At 45.4% G+C, this 19,358-nt stretch overlaps 1 protein-coding gene and 1 pseudogene across 9 annotated transcripts in view; one reads left to right on the top strand and one right to left on the bottom strand.

The window, feature by feature from the left end:
* Positions 1-19,358, top strand: part of RGS6 (regulator of G protein signaling 6) — a 570,853-nt gene that overhangs the window by 441,974 nt on the left and 109,521 nt on the right. The window lies entirely within an intron of this gene.
* LOC130041940 (SET domain-containing protein 9-like) lies at positions 1,134-17,567 on the bottom strand (annotated as a pseudogene).

Here is a 19,358-nt window from a genome sequence, read left to right as displayed (position 1 = left end):
TGGAGGGGTGATAGTGGTAGCCCCCTCAAATGGTAGGTCACACAGTATTCTAGATCAAACCATCCAGTATTGCCAAGAATGGCCTTGCCTCTGAGCACTCCAAAAATGATTCATTCATTTTTAAGAGGAAATTCTGTGTTTGAAAGATAGAGAAAGGGAGAGAGAAAGAAAGAGAGATAAAAAGAAAGAGAAAGAGAAAGAGAAAGAGAAAGAGAAAGAGAAAGAGAAAGAGAGAGTGAGAGATTTAATGTGAGGGGAAAATATGTGTTACTTTAATCTTCTTTTCATTTAGTAGTGTGTTCTTGGTTTGTTTTGGTTTTGAGGGGTTTTTTTTTCATTTTTTTTAAATTGAATAACTATGAATGACAAAGTTATTTACAAAGTTAATTACAAAGATATTTATAATTGAGTTTCAGGCATATATTGTTTCAGTACCAGTCCCTTCACTAGTGTCCATGACCCTCCACCAATGTCCCCAGTTTCCCTCCTGGCCCTCAGCCTGCCTCTGTGGCAGGCACTTCCCCAGTATCCCATTGTCCTAGTTTTCCCTTCTCTAACGTGTCCCTCCACCCCTGCCCTCGTGGCAAGCTTCCTCCTGGAGATCAGTTCTCCTGCTCCTTGTTTGTATTGCCACTGGGCATTTGCTGTTCCCCTATGAACTTTTATATCCCACATCACAGAGATCATTCTGAGTCTGTTCCTCGCCCTTTGACTAATTTCACCCAGAATGATACTCTCTAGCTCCATCCCCATTGCAGAAAATTGCGTGAGTTTATCTTTTCTTATAGCTGGGTAGTGTTCCATTGTGTAGATATTTTATCCAGTCATTGTTTTCATGGTCTTTTGGGTTATTTTTATATTTTGGCTATTGTATACAGTGCTACAAGGTACATAGGAGTGCAGATGTATTTTCTGTATTGTGCTTTTGGACCCATGGGGTATATTCCCAAGAATATAATTGCTGGGTTATATGGAAGCTGAATTCCTAGTTTTTGAGGAATGTCCATATTGTCTTCCAAAACAGCTGAGCTGGTTTACACTCCCACCAGAAGTGAATGAGTGTTCAGAGAAATGACGAACAAGAAATATTTAAAATTCATTTCAGAACTGGGTACTGACTTTCCAATTCAGAATTAGGTGACAATTGCATAGTAGTTTGAAAAAAAGCTCTTCTCCTTGTTTGATATCCTGAATGTGACAAGAACAATACATGAAGTAGGCTTTGTTTGCTATAGCTGTAGGCAATGTTTGGAAGGTACCCCTTCAGTTCTACAGGGAAAACTGCAGACACATCAAATTCCTGATAACACACATTAGCTGCTCTGTCATTTAAACAATTGTCGACATATTGTCCTAAAGCCAGGGGATTATGAATCTCTGATGTTAGCCATGTACTGTCACTCATTTTTTAAAAAAAAGTCTGAGTTTATCTCTCCTATTGCAAGATCGATACACAACTTTTATATTTCTTTGTCATTTCCATCAATGACTACTCCATTCAGGCATTTAAAAAATAAATAGATTTCCAATGGACTAGAAAAATATCACTTCAAATTTCTGATACCAGAAGTTTCTGATATCTCAGTTTGTGGCCTAGGTTCAGCATGATCTAGAGTACAATGCAGTATTATTATTGAGCCACTGTTTCTGTAAGTCTTGTACAGCCTAGCATGGTTAACCCACACCAACTGCATCTGGTTTTGTTTTGTTTTTCTCTTAAACTCTTCCTTTTCAATTGCTCAAAAATACTCTAAAATGAAAAAAATCATGGCTATTTATGTAAGTCTATGGTCATTATTAAGAGCTCTGGCAGGGGTTTGAAAGTCTTTCCTGGACACTGTTAGGTAGTCTACGGAAGTCGCTGGTGTGACTCCTAGACTCAAAAATGACAGGTGGCATAACCCCACCTCATCACAAGTAGAGATGGAAGAGTTAATAACTAGATCCATGTCACACAGTCTGCCTGACCGTGCCTGTGCCTCACATCACAGCAAAGCCCTTCCTCTAGGGTATGTTGTTTCAGAACTGAAAAGCTAAGTGACCGTTAGACCATTATTGCCTATTCCCAGGTGGTCTGTCCCCAGTGACTGACTGTGAACACCACATTAGAGGACGGAATTAGAAATGACTATCCAGGTCTACCCATCTTGGAGACTGGCTGATTATCCTTACTTGGTTATCATAATCTCAGAAGCCAAGAAAACCTAACTACAGCATCTTTAAGGCAAGAGAAAGTCTTACAGAGGATTTGGAGAAAGTTCCCTGCTCACTGCTCTCAAGTGATCTCCTGTAGCCCTCAGTTTCTGACTTGACTTGCCTTCTTCAACACAACTGGTCCTCCTCACCCAACTCTTACCAGCCATGTACCAGGATAGACTTAAGCCTTTGTTCTCTGCTGCCCAAGGTCTGGAAATTTCAGCTTTATGGACCATGTAACTATGAAAAAGTTACCTACACTCTCTCTCCTCTATTCTCAGGAAGGAATAAAGATAATAAAACCTTACTTCATTGGGGTTTATTATTAAACCCCTACTGCATAGAAATGAGTTAGTAGACATAAAGGGTGGCATGCAGGGGGCATTGACTTGGCACACTAGTGAACCAAGTGATTCTGTGGTTCTCTCCTAGAATGAAGCCCCTCACTCTAGGTCATTCAAACTTGTCCTTTCTGATGTGACTGAGCCATTTCCTCCTCCAGCAACACATCCTAGAAGCCAGCTTTGTCTTTGGGTCACTTGTCTGTGTTCCCACCTGCTCCAGTAAACACATCTCTTCTCATTGCCCTGCAGAGCAGTCATTGACCTCTTGTTCGTTTTTGCCATGAAGTTGTGAAATTTGAGCATAGGAACTTCTTAGGGGCTTTGCACCTAGCAGGTAATAGAACCCTTGAGCACCGGGCTTTCCTGTGTATGTGTGAAACCACACTGAGATCCATTAAGTTCATTTGTTTGTTAATTTAGTCATTCTTTCATTCATTAAAAAAAAAGTAAATTAGCACCATGGCATACCAGGGATATTTTGCAAATACTTGATGGTGGTTTATCTGTAATCACTTGTAATCACTTGTCATCCATTTTTCATCCATTTGCTCGAGTGGGCACCAGTAACGTCTCCATTCATCCCTGTTGCGTGCTAGTGTAGCCTGATGGCATTTGCTTGCTCCAGGAACACGAAGAGCATCAAACCATTTGTTCAGGGTCTTAACAAAGAAGTTCGACTATCTCGTAGGTGGGCGACCAGGTGTTCTTTTGATGTCCCATGGAATCCAGTCAGTAATGGCTCTAGTCCAGTGGTCATCTCTAAATCGCATTACGTGTCTGTCCCATCTGATTTTCGACACTTTGGCAAATGAGGCTGCATCCCTTATCTTCAATTGTCGATGGAGGTCGGAACTCCAGATTCCTTTACTCACTTGAGTAAAGTGTGATACTCCAAGCATGGCTCTTTCAATTCCTCTCTGGGTGACCCAAATAGCCTTCTCATCCTGTTTTCATAGGACGACCCAGGGGTCACATCCATAAGCTACTCTCTACCCACACCAGATAATCTGCTCATCGGCCAACCTCCACCACCCAACTGCCACCACACTCAAGGCCGCTTTCCGGATGCCACTCTCTCTAACGTTCATCAATCTAAAGAAGGCCTTTGATTCTGTTGAGACTGAAGCCGTCATCAAAGCCCTAGCCAAACAGGGCGTTCAAATTCAGTACATCCGGATCCTCCGTGAACTGTATTACAGATTCACCACCAGGGTCTCACCATTCTACAGAGAAGTGATCATCGACGTAAAGAGAGGGGTTCGGCAGGGTGATACCGTTTCACTGAAACTCTTCAGTGCCACCCTCGAGAACAACTGCGTGTAACAACTGGAATGGGAAGGCATGGGAGTGAAGATAGACAGTTAGCAACTACACCACCTCTGCTTTGCTGATGACATCATTCTAATAATACCAAACATCAGCCAAGTGGCACAAATGCTGGCTGACTTCGACTGTGAGTGTGGAAAGGTTGGACGGCAGATAAATCTTATGAAGACAATGTTAATGAGAAACAGACTAGTCCCTGATGTTCCATTTGCTCTCAATGAAACGAACATTTCCGAATGCAGCAGCTATGTATACCTGGGTCGAGAACTCAACATGAGGAATGACTTGGCATTAGAACTGCGCAGAAGGACAAGAGCGGCATGGAATGCCTTCAAGAGTGTCAAAGAAGTTATTAAGAGGATGAAGACCCTCTGGCTCTGGGAACATCTTTTCAACTCCACTGTTCTTCCTGCCTCAAAGACCTGGATTTATCTGTAATCTTTTTTTTTCTTTTAACATGGGAGAGGGTTGGTACAAAGAAGATTTTCCAGGCTTGTTGTCAGACCTTCAGCCCTTTGAGCCATCTTTGAACTTCTAAATTTTTACCTGAAATTTCTGTCAGCCTTTGTATTTGCATAGGGCTAAGAGAAGTTAGACATTTTAAGCTCTGGTAACTTGCATTCTCACTTTACCAAGGGAAGCGCTGGAAAATAAGTTTGACTGATAACTGAATGAATTACAGCTCCCACTTTCAAAGCCCCATTTCAGACTCCAGCCTCTGCTGCTTGGCTCAGACAACCCCACAGGCCACAGCAGATCAGACCAGTAGCCGTCAGCGAAAATAAGCATGGCAAAAAATGTTCTACCAAAAGAAGCAGCCCAGGTTAAATCAGTTGTCATAATTCTTTTTAAAATTTATTTTACTTCCTTGGTAGGCACAGTTTTGCAATATGTACCTAAAGAATTTTCCATCCTGAGAAGACTCTGCTAATATCTTCAATGCAGATACCTTTCTGATTGTGTGTTTCCTCCTCACGACCCCAGTCTGCCATGGCCCACCCCAAGCAATCATTTTCTCTTCCCTCCTGAGTTTTCGCGCCCCCTCTGTGAGCTCACTTACATTCGAACCTGGATCCTTCCCGGCTTGTTTGCCTGGAACTAGGTGTTCTCAAGTTGTGATGCATGTACAAGTTTCTATTGCGCCTGCAACGAGTTTCCTTTTGTAGCTGAGAACAATAGTTATTTCAGAGTTCTTGAGAGAGATCAGTCTGCAATGGGTCCCAGGAGGCTAAAATCAAGGTCTGGCCAAGCTGCAGCCTGCCCCAGGCTTGGGAGGACCATCTGCTGGCCCTTTCTGCTGAGGAGAGACAGCCTCCCTCCCTCCCTTTACGGTCCTCCCTCACTATTCTGAGTCCAAAGTGGCCACATGCCTGTTTGCATCCTCCATCCCCTCCATCTGCCATGTGAGGGGAATAGTCATAGCTCCTAGGAGTCATCTCTAGAAACCCAATTGTGGAGTCACTATTCTGGGGATCTCAAGGGGCAAATACAATGTACAACTGCTATAAAAGTTCCAGTCCAAACCCTTTGGCTACAGAGAAGCAAAGCCTAGGTCCATCATGGTGCATGGCTAGGAAGGGTTGGGTAAGGAGAATAAGGTACATTGAAGGAGGCAAGTCAAGTCAGAAGCTGAGGGCTACAGGAGACCACTTGGGAGCGGAGATCAGGAAGCTCTCTCCAAATCCTCCATAAGACCCTCTCTTGCTTTAGAGATGCTGTAGTTAGGTTCTCTTGCCTTCCTAGATTATGGTGACCCAGCATAGGAAGATGGTGGCTGGTCCCCATGCTGGGGACTGTCCTGGGCAGACCAGGAGAGTAATTTCTTGTTTCCACCTCTGATGTGTTCACAATCAGTCACTAGGGACAGACCACCCAGAAATAGGTGTTTCTTACCTTTCCTCATTCCTGCCTGAAGCTCGGTGTGATGGTTGGGATCTCAGGAGACACTGAATATCAGACACCATGGGAGTGAATGTCAAGCCCCAATTGGCAGCGGTGGGGGGGGGGGGCGGGGAACATCACAGCAGGGACCCCTGCGGAGACCATGGTTTCACCTCCAGCTTTCTTTTTCCCAAAAACCAAATAATAGGGTTGGTCTCAAGATAGGGAGCCCTATCTTGAGACCAACCCTATTATTTGGTTTTTCTGAAATAGTCCATTATACCTAATCCTGACACCTCAAAGCAATACTCAATTCTCTTCCTAATAAGGTGAGTCTAGGGAATACAACCAACTTAGAAACTTCTGACAGGTTTTAGCTTCTGGAGGAAGCTAAAATTAAGATCACCAAACAATTCCACTTATGATAGCTAGCCAAAGCACATGAAAGCTGTGACAGGGGATGCTATACTCACCAAACCACAACATTTGTTGCAGTGCTTACTTACAAACACTAAACTATGGCAGCAACAGGAATCTTCATTCATTGATAAGTAACTAAAGAAAGACTGGTGCCTTTATACAGTGGAATACTGTCTAGCCAGCTATTTTTTTAAAAAAATCATAAAATTTGGTCATTTGATATAAAATAAAAGGAAATTAAGGGAATTCTGAGAGTAGAAATAAGTAGGAAGTAAAAAAACAGTAATGCTTTCATTATTGTGTGAAATATAAGAATATTAAATTGATAAAGTAATAAAATAAAAAGAGTACACCAGTGGGCACTGATCATAGATGACTTTACGGGAAGTAAGAGATAGGAGATAGCTGGGTGGAAGCCAGATGGAAGAAAAGGTGACAGGCTTCATCTGTGTAAATAAGTAAATAAATAAGTAAATAAGTTGAATCAACTCCCTGACTTTGACTTAGAAATAAGCATTGCTTGGAATGTGTTTTAGAAGCCTGGGCAGTGTTTTCATCATACATTGATCAGATAGCAGCCTTCTGTTCTGCCTGAGGCCAGACCATGCACATTTATTATTAACCTGCTTTTAGCATTAAAACCTTCTTTCAGAGTTTCGAATGAGGGTGGGCATCCCCCACCCTGAGAACACGGATAACGGGCTCTGACAGGCCAAATTTTGCCTTGAATAGGTTAAAATAAGGTCACGCAGGTGCCTTTCTTTAATACACATGTAAATAATTTGCAACTGCATATAGTCAGGTAACCTTCTACACTGAAGGCCTGACCAGGATTCAGAAGGGGCCCTAAGAAATTAACAACTGTATCAGAACCAAAACCTGGAAAGAAAACCACCCTAGTTCCTCACTGTGCCAAAATGCCAAGCACTCCCCCAGCCAACATTCCAAAGGAGCTCCATCAGCTTTATAGTGCAGAACAGCAGGCCCTGTGCATTGAGTCGGAGAGCATCTTAACTTTCACATGCATGAATGGAGAGGCAGGCAGCCCAGTGGGGAGTCCCGTCCACAGTATCGGTCTGTTTAGCTCTTTCCGGGAGCCACCAACCCAACGCTGTGACCCCTGAGACCAGCCCCCTCTGCAAGCTTTCCTGGTATAGCTTTCCCCTGTCCCACCCTTGGACCTGTCCTCTGCCCTCCCACATGTGGCTCTATTCTCTCCCATCCCATGTGTGAACCCTGTTCTCTCTGATCCCATATGTGGACCCTATTCTCCTGTCCTACACATGGACCCTATTCTCTCCCATATCACAAATGAACCCTATTCTCTCACTTCCCACATGTGGACCCTAACCTCTCCCATCCCGTATGTGGACCTTATTCTCTCCTGTTCCACATGTGGACCCTATTCTCTCTAGCCCCACACGTGGACTCTGTCCTCTCCAGTCAGCACTTGGTCCTATTCTCTTATTTGATGCTTCCATTTTATTGCATCCTCCTCATTAATTCTCTCCACTTAGTTATTGGCTGCCTCAGATCTAATCTGTTTTGGAAGCAGCCAGTGCCTAAGGTAGGACTCGATGGGAAGGCAGCACACAAGAAAGACTGTGTCGGTGTCCATCTCATCTGTCCTTTCCTGAGGGACAGTGTCTCCCTCTAAGCTCTTTTCTGAGCCAAGTCAGCTTCTCCTGGTGAAGAATTGTAAGCGTGAGCTGCAGGTTGGCTGCACAGAGATGGGTTACTGCCCCAGAATCTTCTAACTCAGGGCTTGGGGCAAGGCTTTGAAGCAGGTCCTCACACCCCAGAGTCAGGGACCATCTGCTTGGCGGCGAGTGGGGGGGGGGGGGGTGTCTCTGCTGACTGTGTTTAGCCACAAGCCAGCCTCAGGGTGGCACTTTCTAGAATCCAGCAGCCAGAACCAACACTGAACTTGTCGTAAAGCAGGCAAAAACTCCAAAAATCTGAGCTTTCTCTCTGAGGCTGTCAGTGGTGGTACCTCTCGATTCTCCCTGATGGAGACAAGAGCTGCTAAAGGGAGGCACCAAGAACAGTTGCCAGGAGGTTCCTGGCAGAAGGCCCAGAGTCTGAGCTGTTTCACATTTCCCGGGAGCTGGGGAACAAGATTTGTGCCTTCACGGGAGAGAGAGCTGTGGGGCCAGCCTGAGGGTGCACAGGCTTGACTGTCCTACAGCGGCTTCTACCTGCCAGGGCCTCCTACTAACACCCCTTGCTTCCTTGTCTGCCTGTCTTCCCTGGGAGCTGTCTTCACAGCTCCAGCTGTGGGCCCACCCCCAGGAACTCGCCAATCACCTTCCAGCCTGCTGAGCCGCAAATCCAGGCTTCCATACCTTGAAACCGACTGGACAGCACCACTCCCCACACTCCCCCCATCTGATCCCAGGCCCCCCATCCCCACCCCTGCCACATACGCCTCCCCTGCACCCTATTACCAAGGCTGGAGCCCCGGGGCTCCAGCAGTCTCCTTGTTCTCACTCCCCGTGTTCTATCCTTCGTAGAGGACCAGGGCCCTGTGCCCAGACTCTCACTGAGTCCTTTGTTTCCCCTCCATCTCACTATCACCCATCACCACCATATGATGAGGTCCCAGCCAGTGAGACTTCTCTGTCCCCTTCGTGAGCTCCCTTAGGTGACCTCCTATTGCTCTACCACACCTTCTTTAACCACAAGTCCAAGTGGCCTTTGAAAACCATATGGAGGGACCCCCTTTACAGCTCAAAGTCTGCACAAGCACCACCACCAGAATGGGCGTGACCTTTCCCATCCAGTCTGGTCCCCAGCCTGCCTGGAGTCGGATTAGGGCATGGCCACCCTCCACTTGCCATCTGCCCCCCTCGGGACTTGGAGCTTTGGCATCAGCATGGTGGAGGACAGGACACACACACATGCACACACACACACACACACACACAGAGAGAGAGAGAGAGAGAGAGAGAGAGAGAGGAGAGAGTTCCTCCTGGTACAGAACTGCCTCTGTCCCACTCACAGGCTTCTGTGTCACATTTCCCCACCATCTCACTCTTGTCTCAAACTCCACCCTCATTTCGTTCCTCCCTGCCCCCTTCCTGCCCACTCTGGCGTTTCCTGGCTTCTGTGGCTCAATGTCTGCTGTCCTGGGAGGACACAGGCTTGGAGAGGGCAGGGATGGTGCCTGCCTCAGGCACAGCCCAGAGCTGCAAACGTTTCATAAGACCAGATGAGCAAATCGTGGGTTCCCTGCACCTCGGTCCCCACGCGAGAAGGGGGGTGGGCGTGTGCCACATATCCTTAGAGGTTGAAGGGACATCTCAGAGGTGGGGGGATCCAGAAGCCCAGAGCTACCCCCAAACCCCAGCCCTGCCTGGAGCTCCCCACCACACGCTGGACAGAAAAGTGACTGCGCACAGTCTGCCCATCCCCCTGCAGGTGCTCTTCCCTCACCCCCACTCCCAGGGGCTCAATGTGACCTCACCCTGTAACCACAAAGTATGTCTTCTGTTGCCCTTTGAAGGCCAAATCAGAGATACCAGGGTGTGCTGAGACAGGCTTCTCTGGCCACCAGCTGGCAGTTTGGGAGATGAACTTATGTCCTCAAAGAGACAGTCTTGTCTGACAGGAGAAAGAGCAGGGTGAAAAAAGGTGGGCTGCAGACCAGTGAGCACCACAATAAAAGTCCCTTTTGGGCTGGTTCCCTGAGGTACGCTGTGTTATCTGTGAACCTAGACAAAGTCAGGGTAGGCTTTTGAGGGGAAGGATAAACTGAGGAGAGCTCTTGACATTGATATTGGGCAAGGGCAGTTTTTTAACTAATCTAACATTGATGGTTTTAGTCCTTGCAGAATCCTTGCCACCCTCCTCATTAGTTCTGCCTCCTGCAGGCTGTCCTGTATAGATTGCATCATTAACTTACTTGGCCTTGGAGGTGGTGTGTGGATTCACCTCTGGGGAGCACAAGAGGAGAGCAGGGTCCCTGCCCCTGGTGGGCCTTGCTTTGAGTACAGTCTTGTGCTGAAGGCCATGACTTCTGCCTGCTTTCTCTCTCTCTCTCTCTCTCTCTCTCTCTCTCTCTCTCTCTCTCTCTGTCTCTCTCTCTCTCTCTCTCTCTCTCACACACACACACACACACACACACACACACACACACACACACAACCATTGGACCTAAATGTGGGATTTTCCCTCTCAGGTTCCATTTCTGGGCTGCTCCACCAGCCTCCAGCCTCACCACTGCAGTGAAGATGTATTACAGCCCCTCTCACAGTAAGGCCCTCCAGTTCCCCATGAGGACCCACCCACAAGACTTTGACTGCAGATGGCCTAGAGTTCATCTTTCCCACTTCAAGAAAAGATGAAATCTTGCATTTTTGCTATAACATAGGTAGAACCAGAGGGTATTGTGTTTCACAATATGAGGTAGAGAACTAGCCACCAGACACCAGCAAAAGCCACTAGCTACTATTTCTCTAGCAAAAAAAAAAAAATAGAGAGAGATCTCACTCCCATATACACGAGAATAGACCAAGGCCAATGAAACCAATGAAAGCAAATCTTTATACACTGATAATAACTGAGGTCACCAAGTGTGGTAAGGGGTCGCAGGAGCAAGAGAGCAGCACAGGATGAGGCAGGGAGGGAGGGTGGACAAGAAGGAACCTAAGGAAAGTGGTGGAGAGACATGGTCACCTTGGTGGTGGTATAGGAGAATAACACTGCACAAGTAAAGCACAAATGTTGACACTATTGTAAACCATGTTATTACAATATGAAAAAATAAAATTGAGGGGCCAAAGAGATCATGCGGTGAATAGGGCACTGGCCTTGCGTGCCACTGATCTGGGTTCTATCCCAGGCATCCTATATGGTCCCACGAGCCCACCCGGAGTGATCCCTGAGCACAATTGCATGTGCCCCACCCAAAAACAATAATGAAATTGATGCCAAAAACAAAAATCAAAACCCATTCCTCCCACCTCACCAGTGTTGCTCCCTGACAGAACCCAAAAAGCGCTCTAGGAACTGGAACTAGAATGAGTGAGTCCCCAATAGAAATTTCACTCAAGGGACAGGAATTCCAGAGGACACTTCCTGCTGTGCATAGCCCACCTGGCCCTGCCACATGTGGATACTGACCACGAGCTGACAAGCTTGCTATGGCCATGGGTGGGGGGGGTTGCTGCGCTAAGAAGTGGGTAAAGCAGATCAGAATCAAGGTGTGACAGCACCATGCATATTAACTTAAATATAAAATATCCAGACAGACACCAGGTCTCAGAGATGGAGAGATAGTACAGCAAGTAAGGCACTTACCTAGCACACAGCACCCCAAAGGGCCCCCTGAGCCCCGCCGGGGGTGATCTCTGAACACAGGGCCCTGAACACCACAAGATATCCCCTCCTCAAAACAACAGCAACAAAAAGAAGTCAGGTTCCAGATTTAAGTTTGCACAAGTTAGATGACCTTTAGACAATTCCTGAAGGCCAGTTAGTCTGGCATCTATCTGCCTTCTGCCTCCTGGAACCAGCCAGCAGCACCCACATTTCTGATGCTTTCTTTTGATTTTAGTTTTTTGCTTTTTTTTTATTTAAGAACTGTGATGTACAAAGTTATTGATAGTTGCAGTCTAGGCATATCATATTTCAACACCAATCCTTCTACTAGTGTCAACTTCCCTCAACCAAGTTCCTATATTCCTTCCCTACCCCAACCCCCACCCCATCAACCCCTACCTGTCAACTTGACAGGCACATTACAAAGTCCCAGTGGCTGCAGCTTAGATCTTATGTTTTCAGTGTCCTTGAGTCTGTGTTTTGCATTCATGGATATACACTCACCCATATCACCAGTACAACTGAAGCCCTGATGCCTGCCTACCCATTACTTCCCATTCTTTTCTTCCCCTCCTTGATATATTTCCTTCTCTGTCCTTTCTAAACACTGAGGTCAAAGGTAATCTAAGCATCCCCTTTTTACTGCAGTACATTTTCTCATCAAGTATTCTATATACCATAGACAAGTGAGATTATGCTGTGTTTGTCTCTCTTCTTCTGACTTACTTCACTCCACATGGTATCTTCCACTTCCAACCACGCTGTAACAAATTGCATGATTTCATTGTTCCTGGCCGCTGCATAGTATTCCTTTGTGTGTATATACCACACCTTCCTAATCCATTCATCTGTCACTGGACACCTACTTTGATTCCATGTCTTAGCTACGGTACCGAATGCAGCAATTCTAATGTTTTCTGATGAATGGTCTTGGCCTAGATGGCCTGGGCCTTTACTCACTTCTCCCCTGGAGCCATAGCTCTGCTCTCTGTTTTCCTTCTCCACCCTCAGCGGGTGTGGAAGATGCCAATCGGTGACAGCCACAGGACTAAGCCCACTGTGACCACCCCACCTGACTTTGCAGCGCCCTCCCAAGCCTCCCCTTTAATAAGCTGACTGCGAGCTAAATCCCAAGTGCACGCTACCTCGCCCCAGATGCTTTTGATTGACAAAACTAATCTTTCCTCCACCCCTGTCTGCTGCTGCTCGCATCCTCTTGCAAATCATGTACTCGCCGGCTGACAATTAGATAGAAGACTGGGGATTTGGATGCAGGAGGACTATGAGGTTGTGAATCAATCGCGGGGACTCCGGTGAGAGAACAAACCGGGGAGCCCGTCTCGGGCATCTCGCCTCAACCCTCAGAGCCTCCCAGTTGATTTATGAGTTGATAATAACCTCGCCTGGTCTCCTGCCCCCTATTATTTTTCATAATGCGCAGGGAAGCTTTACTTTTCAGGGAATGGGGCAGTTCTGCATCTGAGCAGGGGAACAGGGGCTGGGATTGGTTCTGGAGGGGAGGGACAGGGACGGGGTTTCCAGACAGCTGGCTGTCTTTCCTGCTGTGTGGGTCACACCAAGGTGCACACACCATGGCAGGCCACAAGCTGATGCAGCATGGCTAGGAAGGAGAAGAGCCCACGGAGGTGACCCTGACTTGGAAATGGGAAGTCACAGTGCTATCTGGACTTCACTGGGCTCAGAATCGCATTTGCTGCATCACATATGTTATGCGATGCAGCCTGTCCTAAATCAACTGGACTGAGCCAGAAGTCTTCGGGTTAATAAGGGAAAATCAGGGCTGGAGAGCTAGCTCCAAGGGTAGAGAGAGCACTTGCCCGGCATATGCAAGGCCCTGAGTTCGACTCCTGTCTTTCCTGTTGCGTGGGATACCGCACAGGCCCTGGGGACCCCACCTTACCCTGGCATCAGCATGGAACCAAGTGTCATCTCCCCACACCACCACGCACCACTGGGGATGAGTCCAACATACAAAGGAAAGGAAAGAAAACTCACGCTCTGAATCAGAGGCCACAAAGGCAGTGTCAATCCACAGCCTGGAAGTGAAAGGGACATGCAGAGAAGTGGAAAAGGCAACTTTATCACAAGAGATAACTGCAGACCCATCACTTCTTTTATACTTCCTGTCTTCAGGTGGCAGCAGTACCCTTTGAGGGAAAGGAGGAAGCATGACCATTACTGCTGGACATTTTTCTCTGTATTTTGTTGGTTTGTAGAACTGGGAATGGAACTTGGAACTTAATACTCACAAATCAAGTGCTCTACCACTGAGCTATATCCCTGGCCCCTGCTTACTAGTAAACAGATAGTTACTGAGATTTTTTTTTACCAAAAAAGTGATAGGATTTTACAGAAGTGCATGTCAGTGGATGAACAACTAACTGGAGGAAGCCTCAGAGCTTTTCTTGCTTGCCAAGTGCTCATCCCAGAAGGTTGGTGCAAGTTTCTGCTGAGGTTTTCAAAAAATAGGCACAAAAAATAGGCACTTTGTAATCAGGTTCTAGTCACAAAGAGATAAGTTCTGTGGTGAGTGTGTGAATATTGGAATATGTTCCTTGTTAAGTGTCTGTGTATATCATATGGATATATTCTTTGGTGTGTGTATATATGATGGGTATGTTCTATGGTGAATGTGTGTGTGTGTGTGTGTGTGTGTTTGATGGGTATGTTCTATAGTGTTTGTTTATTGGATGGGTATATTCTATGGTGAGTGTGTACATATTGTATGTGTATGTTCTATGTGTATGTGTTTGTTTATTGGATGTGCATGTTCTATGGTGAATGTGTGTGTGCTGGATGGGTACAATTTATGGTGAGTGTGTGCGCATTGCATGGGTATATTCTATGGTGAGTGTGTGCATTGAATGGGTATTTTCTCTGTGTGTGTAGTTTGTGTGTGAGAGAGAGAGAAAGAGAGAGGGAATATCTGCGTTGAGCTATAAGCATCAATGAAGGCTCACATTAGGTCTTTGCTGTTAGACCTGGATCAAGTCATCTCAGAGATGGAACTCCATGGGCAATATCAGTCAAAGTATGTCTCCCAAAACTTCAGATATTGTATCTTCCAAAAGTTCAGTCCTCGGTAGTCTCAGGCTGTGACTATTTAACACTTTCATCACTGAAGGTGTCCTGAGTCAGATGAGGGGATAAGGATACACCCCATTCCAGAATGGTTGGTTACCTTATGGAAGGGCCTTTTGGAAGGACCCAGAGCCATGCACCCAGAATGGTTGCCACATCAACCAGAAGGCAGCAATGAGGCCATACTGCCATTAACCAAGTAACAAAGGTTGCTGCAAACCACTAGACACAGAGAGAGGCCTGGGAAGTTCTGCCTCACCACACAACCTTCAAAGGAACCAACCCTGATGACACCTTGACCTCAGATGTTGGCATTAGGAACTCTGAGATGATATGTTTCTGTGGGCTCAGCTGCTCAGTTTGCTGTTCCAAGAAATGTATATGGTGGTTGGGAGTAAGGGAAATGTAGCTGTCATATTGTAGATCATATTGTAGATGTTTGCTCCAGAGAAACAGTTCATTCTCTGCAAATGAGCACCTTGACCTGGTATGGTGAACAATGATGGTTTTTCTGAGAAGATTATGGGTGAAGGAGATGCAAAAGTAGCCAGAGCTAGAGAGGAGTGGAATGAAGAAATGGGAGAGCTAACTGCACCACACATGTGGCACGTGTAAAGGCCCTGTGGCGGATGAAGCAGGGTGCATTCTGGGAAGGCAGTCCATGTAGCAGAAGAGGAAAGAAGGGCAGGACAGGTCTAGGGGTGTCCAAGGACCAGGGCACCCACATCCAGTTCTATACTCAGTTCATGATGTTTAAGGCACAGTGAGGGTGAGAACACTTCTTTTGCTTTCAACCTTAACTTCCTGGGAAATGAAAGGCCAAAGGCGGAGACTAGGAAAGCTTGTATTGGAGCCAAATCTTGAAGCAAATCATCTGCATCACTGGAAGAAACAGCAGCAACCTGGCAACGGTGGCAGTAGCAGACCACAGATGCTGTGAGACACATCCCCTCCCTTTGCAAGACCCCATCTGATGTCTCCCTCCTCTGCTTGCCCTTCAGCTCAGGAAACTATCCTTAACAGACCCCTTCCCAAAAGGTCCTGAAAACAGTTTGAGATACTCTGAGACCTAAAATGAACAGACAGATGAATAGCACAGGCATCCCAAGCTACTGCTTACCCATCCAGACAAATCATTTGGTTAGACACTTGACTCCAACCCCATGTCCCTAAAACATGGACTCTGCCATTAGCTGATGTGTGTCAGTGCCATTCTGCACCAGACATGGTACTAGTATTGTATGCAGCAAGTCCTTTAACCCTGAGTACTAGGGGTTCTAGTTTCCTTATCCTTGTTTTCATAGGAGGAAATGAAGGATGAAGATACCTAGCATACTGGGGTCCATTTCAACAAAACATATGCCAACCTTTGTGGAGAGCATGTCTACATGCTCTTACTTCAACTTGTAAGAAGGCAGTATTTTCTTCAGTTGAGCCATGAAGAAATGTAGATTGGAGAAGTGCATGGTGTAGGTTAAGGCATCTTTGGTTAAGGCACCAGGGAATGGGAGGGAGAGTGGTATTACACAGTGTGCAAATCATATACCACGAAATAAATATACCATGTTGAACATATTTATACCAACTGTATAAACACTATGTTTATTGACTCAGTTGCTTGATAGAAAATGTATATCTGTTACATTTGTCCAAAATGTGGCCTTGAAAAAAAAAAACTCAAACCTATTCACTAAACAGATTTGCTCAGTAATGCCACTAGAATTTCCCATGGGTGCTTCCACCAGAATTTCCCTGACTCACCACCAGATGAACATTGTGCTTGTCCTCTACAGCCCAGTCTAAAATGGTCTTTTTCACTTGGTCTGATAACTAGATGTAGAATTTTTGAAATTAAGGCATAATATTAAGATGTAAAATTTTGCAGACTGTCCTATGCAGAGTGTCCTTAAAGTATCCTGCAAAATGTAGATAATAATAAGCTATTTACTCCATGGGATCATTCTGGAAGAAACATACTGAAGTCTGGAACCTAGAAGTGGTCAATAAATTATCCACTCAAGAGCTAGTAATAGTATTTTGGTTATTAGCTTTAATGCTCTCTTTCTGGGGGGAAGTTGAGTGTAGACTCCTAGTGTTCCAGTTACTCTTCAGTATACTACTTTAAAGTTATGCAGGAGACTTGGTGATCCCTTCTATATTCCAGCTGCCTTTTTCCCCAGCTAATGAGGCAGGCTCCCAACTGTGGAGCAATATTCCTGGCCCTTGTCTCTACTGTCCTTGGGTGTCAGTCTCATATTATGTTATCTTATATTCCACAAATGAGTGCACTCATTCTATGTCTGTCCCTGTCTTTCTGACTCATTTCACTTAGCATGGTACTCTCCATCACCATCCACTTATAAGCAAATTTCATGACTTCATCTTTCCTAACAGTTGCATTGTGTCGATGTACCAAACCAGGGGGAGGGTTGAGAAGCAGGGTGTGGATACTGGGGACATTGGTGGTGGAAAATGTGCACCGGTAGAAGGATGGATGTGCAATCATTGTATGACTGAAACTCAAACATGAAAGCTCTGTAACTGTATCTCAAGGTTATTCAATTAAAAAAAAGAAAAGAAAAACAAAGTTATGCAGGGGAGAGGGGCAGAATGATTTATAAAAACATTTGGCATGAGATCACCTGGGATCCAACTACAGTTCAAATAGGTACAAATATATGACTTTGGTCTTTCTGGGTCTCCTCTTTCAAATAGCTGCAGGGTTAGTATATTTCCAGGTTATACTGCATTTCAGCTATTGTCAAGGTGATACATCGGTGTCAAGTGCCAGCCCAGCCTGGCACCCAATGGACATGCCAGACTTCATTCATCACCTTGGCCTGCAAGCAGCTCCTGCTTGTAAAGAGGTGGCACAAAGCCACCTGCTCCCTTCACAGGTGTAACAGAGGCTGTGGCAGTGGTGTACCATGCCACAACCATGACTGAGGATTCCTTGAGCTCACACATAGGAACCATCTTACCTTTTGGGGTTCTCAAACAGTGCACTCAAAGGAAAGTTTCTCTTCCCAGCATTGAAAACTGATACTCTAGTGATCAGTTGCTTATCAGGACTATGATGTATGTTCCACCAATTTTCAAGTCACTTGACACTACAGGTGGCTGGAACCAGTATTTTACCTCAAGTCTATAGTCCCATTTGGGGCTCAAAGTGAGAGAATACCTGCGAAGGGGGCAGGGAGGTGTTTCATTATTGGATCTGCTGAAGATCTAACTCATCTGGAAGGAATGACCAGGTGGCATGGGGAGATGCTAAATCTTTGGGGTACTTAAGACACCTCAAGACAGGCCTGGCAGATGGTTCAGCCCAATGTCTTCCATCCACAGAGATCTTTGTTCAATGCCCAGCACCACACACTTGCCCCAGACCAGAGATGGTTATAGTCCTAGAGGCCCACAGCATCACCCACCCAACCCAGTTGACCAAGCATTGCAAGTGTGACTCCCTGGAATCCTAGGGCACTGCTTAGAGGCCCTTTCCAACTCCCCAAATAAATAAATAAGTAAATAAAGAGAACAAAAGAAAGAAAAGAAAGAAGAACGTCTGAAGAAAAAGCAAATATAGAACCCTTTTATCATAAGAGGTTTTCCCAATCTAGAAGTTTTAGGATATTGTTTAGGGAGAAACAACTCCATAAAATACAAGGATAACCACATTTATGTTACTGAGACATCCACTGAAGAGCCCACAGAGTCACAGCCACTTTACCTCAAACTTAAGGAAGGGGTCTCCACCCAGCCCACCACTAAAGCTGACAGTTTAGCCAAGTCCTTTCTGGGATTCTGCATTGAGCATGGGGCTAGAGACGATGGGACCATGGTGGGGCCTCCATCAACTGCTCCTCAGGAAGCTTTTGTATTCTTCCTTCATTACACTCTGCCCAGACGTAGAACTGAATGCTTCCCTGAGGCCTGGGCCCCCAGCAACCATTCCCACTCCTCTTGCCCCTTTCCACTGTGTGTCTGTAGCTCCATCCCCTCACCACCTGAATATCAGAAGCCAATGTCCCCTCTCTGGTCTTTAAAAGTGCACATCCTCCAGTGGAAAAAATATATGCTTATGTTCTATGAATGTCAAATAATAAGAAAATATGAGAATGAAAATTTCCCATCACTGAAGTTAGCATGTTGATCATTCCAGTACTTTCTTTCTCCATATCTACATGCCTCTCTGCATACAGAATTCGTAGAATACAAATATAACGAGTTTTCCATTAAAAATTTATCATTCTACAATACACACTTTTCCCAAAATGACTTTACACTTAATGGTGTACACAATCAATAATTTTATTGCAAGAGTCATATTTTGTGTTCAATCACCTACTCAACTGCCTATGGTTTGTGTCTGAAAATCCTTCCAATACAACTAATTGCCAATATTGTTTTCTTATAATATTGGTGAGGAAAAAAACAGCCAAAGTTGAGCAAAAGGACATTGAGAACTTGCTTCTGTTACAGATTGTATTACTTAAAGTTAATATTGTCCTATCAGTTATGGTGAGAACTTACCTACTACATAAAAGATAGAATTACAGTGAAGTCCTATAAACCTATAGAAATACAATCATATCTGCCTAGAATAAACATATGCCAGGCTGTAGAGAGTGTTCCAGGCACCTTCGGTGGCAATCTATAGCTATTCCTGGAGTTTCTGGTGAGAAATTCACCAAGAAAAAGTTTCAGCCAAGTGTTTTAGGGCCCTTAGGTATAAAGGGGAACTGTTCTTCATTTGTTCCTAATATTTTT

The sequence above is a fragment of the Sorex fumeus genome, unplaced genomic scaffold (genome assembly GCF_029834395.1).
Source record: "Sorex fumeus unplaced genomic scaffold, SorFum_2.1 ptg000098l, whole genome shotgun sequence".
NCBI lineage: Eukaryota > Metazoa > Chordata > Mammalia > Eulipotyphla > Soricidae > Sorex > Sorex fumeus.
This window is presented reverse-complemented; position numbering and strand designations above follow the sequence as displayed.